Raw genomic sequence first — 7,357 nt, 5'->3', positions numbered from 1 at the left:
AGGCCTGGGGCCGCGGGGCTTCTGTGCAGGGCCGGGTCAGCGGGCGTTTGGGAGGAACGCTGAGAAACGGCCCTGGCCCTCGGCACCGCCGCGAGGTGACCCTGGTGACGGCGCTGCCGGGCCGAGCCGGGACCGTGGTCAGAGCTGCAGCGAGCTTTCAGTTCAGGGTGGTTAAAAGCGAGAAGAGAAGCTGAGGCAGTCTCAGCTGTCAATATGTACATGTAAGTGAACATCTGTGTATCCTTTCTGGACTCGATTCAGGGAGATGTGTGTGCCGGCAACGCGGTTTGCCAGTTGGCAGGCTCACAAAGGAGAACAGCTCAGCATATAGCAGGCAGTAACATGTTTTCCTAAGATGGTGACTTAGCATCCTATGGTGAAACAGTTTTGCTGCACAACTGCTGTCCTGTACTGCTGCAGCTTGTACCTGAGAAGTGGGCCTTGGACGAGCTGTCATGGTCTCCATGGCCTACACGAGCACAAACGCATATTCCTCCTAGTGCTAAAACTCTTTCTGCCTTGTAACTTGGTGCATGGGAACTGCAGTTAGCAGGAAGCTCATCTGGCACTGAGAAGTTTTGTGTAATGCTTTTTCTGTGTGTTCGTCTCTGTGGACAGAGTTGAGAGCTCCTGTACAGTTCTTGACACCAGAAGGTGACAGCCAGACAGTACACTGTGATTCAGTCACATCAGACTGAGATACTAGAGACATGGTTTTCGCAGATGACAACCTATTTCATGTAATCTTGATTAAGCCATGTTTTTAAGGGGTCTTTAAGACTGCTTGAGCATGAAAAGCTGGTCTGTGGTCTATCCAAGCTTTAGGGATGGGAAAATATAATGAAAGCTTGGAAATGAAATTCACTCAAAGGTGAACTGGTGGGAGTAAGCAGAGAGCCTGTATTGCATTCCAGCCCTTTTCATTCCTACTGACTCAAGAATGGGGCCGTAAGGGCTTCCCACAGCTGGGCAGGTGCAAAGGTAAAGCTGCTGCTTGAGGCATTGTGCCAACATAGTCATGACAACTGATGTCTTTTCCTCCACATTACAAAGGTTAAACACAACTTTCAGATCCATTCCTTTTTGTTCTGTGGAGCCATCCACACTTGTTTGTATTGCAAGGAAGAGAAGTGAGCTGAGCAACATGGAAGGGATGAGGGAGTGGGTGTGGTCCCTCACATCATCGCACCTGCTCCATCACCACTGCCTACACTGAACTGTGTTGTTCACACTCTGTGAAAAGTTTTGCGTCGAGGTTATGGCAATACCCAGCTTTAGGTATCACTTTGTGTTAAAGCACAGAACGAACTTTTGTCTGGATTTAAACTTTCCTGCTTTGCTTTGAGGGTTCAGGGAAGATCACTTTAAGTACTCATAGTCCTTCAGTGCCCTCCCAGCAGTTTTTCCCAGAAGGCTGGACAACTTCCCAAGTGAACATAGATGACCAAGAAGGAATTTCAGTGTTGAGAACCCAGGGAGATACAGCTAGAGCTACACACGCCAAACACACGCAGCGAAAACATGATTTTGTGTGTAAGACCCTGATGTGCCTGTGCTCAGATGACTACAAGAGCAAGCCTTTGTCACTGTGCTGGTCTCCCATGTTCTCTGTAATGAATAAAGTGTTCCCTCAGTTGCTTGCAATTTCTGGTTTTATGACCAAAACGCTTGAAACAGATATCATAAATGACACTGTGTATATTTTCCAGTAAACAAGTTCCTGTGGTAAAACTGGTGACACTTCTAGCCTTAGTAAATACTTCTGTAGGTATGAGATACGAAGAGTAAATAGTACTGACCTGGAAATAGTAGCAAATCAAGATGTACCCTATTGCCCCTGAAAAGATTTCTTGATTGAGTTCCTTTTTACTGTGCAGTCAAGACAGCTTTTATCCCAGCAAAAGTCAGGATTCAGTTGCCTTCAACATTTCTAGCAAAATACTTGGGATAAGAGTTAAGACTACCTTCTGCAGATTGCAGGTTGGATACTGGAGATTCTGAGCGTTTTCAGTGTCTGAACCATTATTTTCTAATATTGCTAGATTATTTTTTGGGGTGATTTGTTTGAAAAAAGTTAGCCAGGGAGTTCCAAGGACAATTCAGAAGTAAGGACACAAATCTCCTTTTAAGTCTAATTTTCCGGCAACCTCTGCTATGCTGTCCTTGAATTTTGGTATACAACAGTCTAAATGCTGATTTAGGTGAAATTTTGAACAGCCATTAACCTAGCCACTGTGATTTGGAGATCAGTCCATCTCGTATGTTGATGCCAAACTTTAATTTGACTCCCTGACCAGGCCACAATCCGAGAGCTGTTTTTGCAGAGGTGGAAAATAGGGTATGTCTGAAGAATTAGTTTTAAAGGGGAATCCTGGAGCCAGAGCTGCACTACTGAGGAGATTGGTGCTGTTTGCAGAGGATGACAGTCACTGAGGTCTCCCTCCTACCTGCTTGTGATTGTTAGAAAGGAAGAGTTGTGACCTTTTTTGTTGATCAGATCTTACATTTGGGCAGGAGCTTTATCACTTATGATCTTTCTGCAGTGTTTGTGGTTGAGCATGATGTCTGTATGGACAGGGAGGACTAAAAATACTGTAAGGGTGTTCTCTTTTTAAACTGTCAGAAGAGTTTCTATACCGTGTGGACAGAGTGCTGGACAGACCTCTGCAGAGAACCTGCCTGCAGTGATCAAAGCAGCAGAGACACAAATAGCTGGCTATGACCACTGGGGAAGATCTAAGTAAATATTACCCACTGGTATCTGTGGTGACCTGATAGCACCCAACAGTTAGTCAGCCTGGGAGTGACTGCATGAGACATAATGACCTGGGGTATACAGACAGGGAGATTAAGTGATACAGCAGTCACCTGGAATTACATATTACGATTCTAAACCATCTCAACTCCTGTATTTGATAAAAGGAAGTCTCATAGTTCCATTTCCTTCTTATTATTCCCTTACACATCCTGCAAGTGTCCTTTTAGAATGATGGCATTCCAAGGTTGCCTTGGTCCTTACCTAGATCATTTTTGTTGTTGTTTTGTTTTAATTCACTGTGACATAACCATGATCACCTGCTGAAGCTGCAAAGGTAGCATTGTTCCTTGCTGTGCATTTTTATCTAGCCTTGCTCCAAAAAGGTTCTGTGAAAAGTGCTTCTATTATTTTTATTCAGAGATCACTCCATGTGCAAAAGCTTTCCTCATGGCATTCAAGGCTTTTTCTTCAAGCTGCAGGGCCAGTTACAGATAGAGAATATTTGTATTATCTGATGGACAGTGGCTTTCTAGTAAAAGAATTAAGGGGTAAATGTGGTGCAGTTCTTGCTGGCATCTAGCAGTCTTTTCTCACACATTTCATCATTCTCCATTTCTGATGTGTTAATGATCTCTTTATACGCAAGGAACAGATTGTCAAGTCTTGCCTTGCAGAAGTCAGTGGTGTTTTGGTGTTCACCAAAGTGAAGCATCGATTTCATCCAGCATGTGTAACGAGAGAGGGAGGTACCTCTCACATTTAAATGGCATTTCTAGATCCAGTGATTTTTATCATGATCCTTTTGATAATTGGTGCTTTTATGAAAGACTTTGGATGACTGAGATCTCTCATTTGAGAGAGAGGAATCTTGTCTGTCGTCATTCTTCTACAGTTTCACTTTGTTGCAGGCAAAAGCTTGAAGACGTAACAGATGCGCACTTTGGAAGCTCAGAGAGGAAATAAAATTGCATTTTCTTACTTTCCAGTCTTGTGATATGTTGCTTACTTTTTCTGAATGTGTGGGATTTACACTTCTGGCTTACATATTTGCCTGTTTTATAGCAGCATCCAGTTATGGATCTCCAAGGTCTAACTTCTTTGCAGTGAAGTAGGAATTCGAGCAGCCCTACAACTGTGGAAAGTATTATCACCCTACATTACATTGAGACTTCTGAGCTACAGAGAGATTAGTTATAAGAGCAAGCCTGAGTAAGACATGCAAAATATCAACTTTCTTTTCTTCAACTTCTTCACCAGTTATTCATCATGTTGTTGTTACATGAGTTGTACAAATGAGTACTTCTCATTATTAAGCGCAGATATAGGTACCTGTCCCTCTATTATAAGCTATGTAGCCAGTATTGACAGAGGAAGTATTGTTACACACATGGGTTTGTCAGAAGCTTAGCATCTCCAAAGTGGATTTTAAAGCACTTTAGCCTGACACTGCTAAATGTATGGTAGAATCTGATCCCAGATTCTCCCTGTGTTTTATCAGCACATGGGCCTTCCCCGTCCTCCTACCTGATAGCAGTTTCTTCCTTGGCACTGCTAGCATGGTAATCAGGTTTGCATAAAATAAATCAATGCAGCACCTGTCACAGCATTAGGAAGCCAGTTCAGTGTGTAGGATACTACCTCATTTGGCTGTTTTGCTTGTCCCCACCCCCCCCAGCTTAGAAAGATTTATGTTTACAGTCTCCACAGACATTTGTCACATTCAGGTTATAATGGCTGACATGAATGACTAAACAGCTCTAACTGTGTGCCACGGATATGTTTTAGGGAGCTGCATTAGCTGTGCTTTACATTTCAGTTTGGATATGGGCAGTAATTGTTGACTAGGATCTCAATTACACTAAATACAGCAATAAAAGTTCTGAACCCCTGGTTCTCCATGGTTTGTATAATTAACATTTGGTGTACTTTTGTCAAATTAATCCTGATAGCTAGTGATAACTGAATTTACTACTGCATAGTACCTTCTTGTTGACAGATTGAAGTTTCAAAATAATTTATTTTTCCAGATTAAAAGATCTGCATACAGTGACAGATCCAGTTTAGCAGCAGTAAGACAGACTGTGCGCATATGGAAGCATGTGAGGATAGCAGATGGTATAGAAATGAAGAATATTTTTGATTATTAGGACATATGTTATTTTAAAGAAGTTGTGAAAATGTGTTGTGAAAAAGGTTTGCAGTCTGGCTGTGCAAAAGAATTCATCACTCCTTTTGGACCTAAGCTGAGTAAATATCTGAAGAGTGCAGCATTTTTGAATGTGAGCTCTTCTGAAAACCTGTCTGTAATAAGAGAGATACCACAAAAACCGGTGGAACCTGGAGAGCTGCATTGTAGTGCTTTTACTTGTAAGAAAGTTTTAGATGCTGGGAAGGAGTCGGAAGTTTTGAACATTCCAACTTGCCCAGTCTAGTTGATTTTCCTTTCTTTTAAAATGAGGGGAAAATTAAAATGAAGCAAAAGTTCTACTTGTTTGGATTGATACTGAACTTTGTTACAGATTTGATTTATAGAGCTTTCAATGTATCTTAAGGCACGCTTAATCTAGTTGTGGAATGGACATTCTAAGTCCCAGCTATCTTGAGTGCACCTGAAGTCTTCATTTGGCATCAGTGGAAATCTCTTAGTCTTCTTAATGGGGCTATAAGCAATATTGTCCTAATATAAGGTGGTGTGCATGGTTGGTTGGTTGTGTGGTTTTTGTTGTTGTTGTATTTTCTTTTTTTAAAAGCAACCTCTTATTGCATCTTCATGGTAAACACTTGACTCATCATATAACCTCTGTGCTGTTATCTAGTGGAGCATGTGAATGCATATATAACCCCAGGGAGATCATTGAGAAACTAGGCAAGAGAATTAAATGAAAGTTTCTGGCTGAGGACCCTTTAAAAGTCGTCTTTTCTGAGAGTACGTTTTCCACATTTTCAGGAAGTCTCCAGTCCTCTTCTGAACTCTGTGTTGTTCTGTTTGAAAATCATATTCGGGTGATCCTAGCTCTTTTCCTCCCTGGTATATAAAAAGTTCACATGAGAATATGACCCCAGGTTAAAAAATAGTATACAACCCAATATACTAAAATACACCACCCAAGCTGAGCCTTAAAGATATTTCACAGTATCTCATGTCTTGCCACCATTCCTCTCTGTGTTTTATCATAATATAGCTTTGTAAGACACTTGCTTCAAGGTCCTCATCTTGAAGTCAGGTTAATGGGGTTTTTCCACACTTTAATGGTTTCTCCAAATTATGCTGTAGTCTTGAAAAGCCTGGATACCGACGGTGATCTGAGAGTGTAGGGCCCAACCTTAATGTTCGTTCCTTAAAGAAGGATTTTTTCCAACTTCAGTAATGCAGATGTGTAGCTCAGATTCTGCTACGTACACCTGTGTTCCATTGAAATCAGTTGGAGGTTGACACTTAAATATCTAGGGGGATCAGTATCTAAGCCCACAGCTGTATACTCTATGACCAAATTGCGTTTAGGCTGCCTTACTGTAATCTAATACTTGTTAACAAATTCTTAGCAAGATCTCAGACGGTAGTTACTAGGAGTTGAGTGGGATTTTTACTTGAAGTAATGAAAGTTCTAGTATCTCAGATAATGGATATTAAACCAGTCTGTGCACTCTGCAGCATCTAACAAGATCAAATGCTTTCAATAAATCTCCTAAGGGCATTAATGTTGTTGTCTGATGTTCTTAGTTGGGATGAGCATAAACAGATGCATGGTAAGCAGCAGACAAGTTCCAAGAAACTTTTTGTTGATTTATCTTGATCAAATGCTTCCTGTATTTTAAATAATATACTTTTTTCCACCCTATAAATAAATTTCTAATAATCTGTGGTGAAGCTGTGTAATAAATAAGGCAATTCAAACCATCATTTTGCTCCATACTTCCTGTGTACAGAAAGCAGAGACAAACTAAGTTATTACATGTATACACTCTGCCTCTTTCCTTTTCTGTTTTGTTCTGTTGTTTTTATAAGTATACTTAATATAAGTATATACTTAATATATTTTAAGTATAAAATGTTCTTCAGTATCTCTTCAATCTTTCTGTTTCTAAAAAATCCAAAAATTGCTTGGATTGAGTTCATAAGAATTTTTGATTATGTTTATAATGGCACATTACAGATTTTTTCTTTATTTTTTTTTAAATTTTTGGCCAATCTAGTAGTTGAGTATCTGTCTAGAATCAACTAAATCTTTTTCATGGAGTTTGTGTTGGTAAATTTCACTCTATTGCTTGTATATGCTGCTTCTTGGAAGCTACAGTTTTTAGTTGAAGTAATAGTGTCTATGAAGCAGTTTCTTCTTGCTTTAGTTCCTGCAAGCCAAAAATCACATAGTTCCTCATGATTTTTTGCATGCCCCCTGCCACAAAACAACAACAAAAAAAACAACCACCAAAAAAAATTCTTGGCTGATTTTTCTGGAATTATATTGGCAAACACTATGGGAAAAGTTGGTGCTTTTCCCAGAAGGAAAATATCCTTACAGAAGTTTCAGAGTATAATGCAGGTGTAAAGTTCTAGGATTATACTTACTTTATGTAATACTTTTACAGTACGTTATCAGA

General features: G+C 40.3%; 1 protein-coding gene across 4 annotated transcripts in view; it reads left to right on the top strand.

Moving 5' to 3' along the window:
* SMTNL2 (smoothelin like 2) overlaps nt 1-7,357 on the top strand; it is a 35,986-nt gene that overhangs the window by 17,062 nt on the left and 11,567 nt on the right. The window lies entirely within an intron of this gene.

This window comes from Athene cunicularia (assembly GCF_003259725.1).
Source record: "Athene cunicularia isolate RWA chromosome 19 unlocalized genomic scaffold, athCun1 chr19_part1, whole genome shotgun sequence".
NCBI lineage: Eukaryota > Metazoa > Chordata > Aves > Strigiformes > Strigidae > Athene > Athene cunicularia.
Note: the sequence above shows the minus strand (reverse complement) of the source record. Positions and strands in the feature narration are given on the sequence as shown.